Below are 3,766 nucleotides of genomic sequence, written 5' to 3'. Positions count from 1 at the left end.
GATTATCCTTTATGACTAGATTTCTCCTATTGCTTCTATGATATGTTGGAATTATTGCTGTTTTAATATATAAGGGTGTTCTAACAATAAAATTGGTGATGTGTTGTTTTTGCTCATTCAGAGTGATGTACATCTTTATTGCTCATTCAGAGTGATGTACATCTGTATTCAGAACCTCGTTGGCAAGACGATCCGCCTCAGCCCTCAGTGTTGACCCATCAGATACTAGTTGATTACAACATCCAACATGTGTGGTGTTTGTCGGTTTCCCTTAATTAACCATGTCATGTATGATTGGTTCGGTTTTCCTTATTAACTGGACTAACTCTCTTTCTTCTTAATGCAATACAGGAGCTCTCCGTCATTTGATGAGGTTCTGTAAAAAAAAGCAGCCATCATGAATCTACGCTCGACCTTGAACAAATGATGTAGATCTTTGTGACCGAGAGGCTTATGGACAGGACCATCGCTCTCGATGTCGACAGCCTAGACACCATCGACGGTGTGAAGGCAAGATCGAGGACACCAAGGGTTTTCGCAAGGCCCAGCAATGCCTCATCTTCGTCAACAAGCGGTTAGAGGATGGGAACAACACCTTGGTCGACTGAGTCCACCCTTCCCCTTGTCCTCCTCCCATGCATTAGACTATTGGTTGGGGCGCGCCTTCAAGCGCCTCTTGAGGTGTTTATGTGCGCTCCTATCTTTTCTCAGCGCATTGGGCTGCCTTGTTTGATCCCAAGTTCCGCTCCAGAATGATTTGAGTTAGAAATGTTAGTTTAGATAAAGTGCACGTTCAAAATTGATCATGTAGGCTACACTTGACTTACGAAAAGAGAGCAAATAGCACATCAAATGTAGATGCCGAATGACCTTGTCCATTCCTGGCAGGTCGAACAGTTCAATCAGCACGGAGATGGGCATCGGCATGGCGGCAGAACTATTAATTGTGTGGCACTGGTTGGACGTCGGCAAGGATGGTGGCGTTGGTCCCGCCGCCCTCAGGACGCCACTGCATCGTAAGAGAGTTGGTGTTCGCAGGGAGAGGGCCAAGATGTTGCCTCTGGATTCCTGCGTGGGAGTCACTAGCAGACATGGCGGTGGCGCCGGTTCTCGCGTCGCAGTCTCTAGTGGTGAGGCCGGTGAGGTGGAAGGGTCCGAAGAGGACTTGGAGCTATGCATACTCCAACCAATCATCTGGATATGCATTACTTACAGGTAGTGAGTTTGATAAATGTTGAGGATCTTTGCAAGTTACAACTTCGTTCAAGCTGAAATAGATAAATGCATTGTAAGACAAAAACATCATCAAGGCACATCGTCATGCTGAGGATGTTTCAAGCTACAATTTGGTTTGTTTTTGTCTTGTCCCTATCCCCAAGTTCCAGTGCCTCTTTTTTCTTGTTTTCTTTTATCTTTCTTTTTGGGTTTTCTTTCAGTTTTCCCTGATTAGCCGAGAATGTTAGTTTTCGGGTCCAGTTTTCCTTATAAACTGGACCAACTCTCTTCTTCTTAATGAAATGCAGGAACCCCCTGCCCCTCTCGAGGTGTTCTTGAAAAAAATGCACTGTAAAAAGAAGGGGGAAGTTTCTGACCATTTAGAGTCTCTGACCTCAGGTTAATTGGTAGTTGTAGTGTCAAGTGATCACCACTATCCAATTGCTTGGTGACTGATAGAAAAGTTCATGATAAAAACAAAGATTCAGTTACAACAATAACGCCTAGGGTTCATCAAACATTTGTCAAATCTCTGTGGCCCGTGAACTTACCTGGAGATGCTATTTGCAAATCATTATCATTCAAAGTTTCTTGGGTGCCATTCACAGATGAAAATGATGGTACTTCTCATGTTTACTTCCACCTTGCTAACACCATGATCAAGACAGTGAATACCTGTTGGATCATATAAAAGGGGCACACTATATTACACCAAATACAGAGAAGAAACAAATAGATTCCAAACTGAAGCAAATCTATTTTGGCTCCTAATATCAACAGGCACAGAAGCTCAAAGTTTAGGCACTACTAGCAATAATCTGAACATGCAGAGGAAAAGATCTTTCTGGCGGCCACCTTGCTGAACACCACGATCAAGACGGTGAATACCTGTTGGATCATATAAAAGGGGCACACTATATTACACCAAGTACAGAGAAGAAACAAACATATTTCAAACTGAAGCAAATTTATTTTGGCTCCTAATATCAATAGGCACATAAGCTCAAAGTTTAGGCACTATTAGCAATAATCTGAACATGCAGAGGAAAAGATCTTTCTGGCCCCCACCTCGAGGCGTGCACGGCCGCTTGTCAGCTCACCGACCAGCACCACATCATAACCTGGAGCGTGCGCAACCGTTCTGGGAAAGAGTAGAGATTAACCCTGAATCAAATTGATGGTTAATGTAACTGAAGCTAGATCCTATTTTCTGAACCAAACATCAAGTAAAGAGTAGCAATCAGTCATAAATTATTTGATTAAGATATGTTCATGGCATTCCCTGGTCCAAGGTTGTACCTGATGTTGATGGGGGTCGAATTTGGTTGTGTAGCTCTGTGTATGTTTTCCTCGCCAGCATTGATGTGGACAACGAGTGGCGATGGTCTCAGCCTTAGCGTGCCCACCCTGGGCGCCCGTGTCAAATAAGAAGCCCACGGCCTTACCAGAGAGGCTCTGCTTCTGCCATCCACCCGGCCGACGTCTCTTCTCTGTCGGCAGCCTGCAACAGCATTCATTAGTAGTTACAACCAACTAAGATATATGCAAATGCTCAATCTCGTCTCATCTTGTCTGAAGATGCAGGTACCTTCTCCGGCATGTATTTGAAAACAGTCTTCTTCTGTCGTCCTTCATATATGTTACACTGACATACAATCTGCAAATGCAATCGTAAACTGTCCGGCTGAACCGCTTCACTGTTAAATTTCATAACAATAAGCCAACATTGCAAAAGGAGATGGTAACTGTTCTGACACCATTTTCCTGTAATATTACAAAATGTAGTTATGGATGCATCTAATCATGTCTCCTAGTGTGGATTACCATTTACCAATATCATGGTAAGCTTGGTTTTCATGCCTAGTCAGATATTAATGGAGCGCATTTTGTCAAAAAGTTTGGTCTCCATGCCCAAGGAAATATGGTTGACCATTCACGTGATTGTGAGATCCTCTATGCTATTCAAAGTACAAAAATACAACAGAATAAGAATGCCATCAACACAAATTGTAGTGCTTTTTAAAACAAAATAGCATGAACAATGACTCGGTCTGCGTCATATTAACACCCTTCTCCTTAGTACAAAAATGTGTGTTTGAGAAAAAATGAACAATGAGGTGCATACATGAGAAGAGAACACATAGTTGCACGGTATCAACATTTTCAAACGAACATATTAAAGTCCTGGATGTATTGGAAATATTCAGTTCTAATCTGAAATAAGACTTTTTTTTGAAACAGAGCTTTTGCCTCCGTTTCAAAAAAAAAAAAAACAAGGAAAGAGACTATGCCTGAGTTTTGTTGATGGAAGAACCATGCCCATCATTTCTAAACTGCAGAACGAAAAGAACACAAAAGCTCATGACTGTGATGCATAAGACTGATCAAGAAAATATTACGTATATATTATCACCGTGTAGTGCTGAATTCTTGGATCCTATTATCACCATCTCTGGTTCACAAATAATAAATAATCATCACATGTCCACAAAACTTGCACTCAGAGATTACTAAAAAATATAATGAAGGTTAATAAAACAAAGTGAACAAT

At 41.8% G+C, this 3,766-nt stretch overlaps 1 long non-coding RNA gene across 1 annotated transcript; it reads right to left on the bottom strand.

Moving 5' to 3' along the window:
• Window positions 1-257: 257 nt before the first annotated feature.
• LOC123135051 (uncharacterized) lies at window positions 258-2,834 on the bottom strand. Its single transcript, XR_006465810.1, has 4 exons — window positions 2,515-2,834; window positions 2,284-2,356; window positions 1,767-2,103; window positions 258-1,667 (listed from the first exon to the last, which is right to left on the bottom strand). It is a non-coding gene; the product is annotated as an uncharacterized lncRNA (long non-coding RNA).
• Window positions 2,835-3,766: the final 932 nt, after the last annotated feature.

The sequence above is a fragment of the Triticum aestivum genome, chromosome 6B (genome assembly GCF_018294505.1).
Source record: "Triticum aestivum cultivar Chinese Spring chromosome 6B, IWGSC CS RefSeq v2.1, whole genome shotgun sequence".
Taxonomy (NCBI): domain Eukaryota; kingdom Viridiplantae; phylum Streptophyta; class Magnoliopsida; order Poales; family Poaceae; genus Triticum; species Triticum aestivum.
This window is presented reverse-complemented; position numbering and strand designations above follow the sequence as displayed.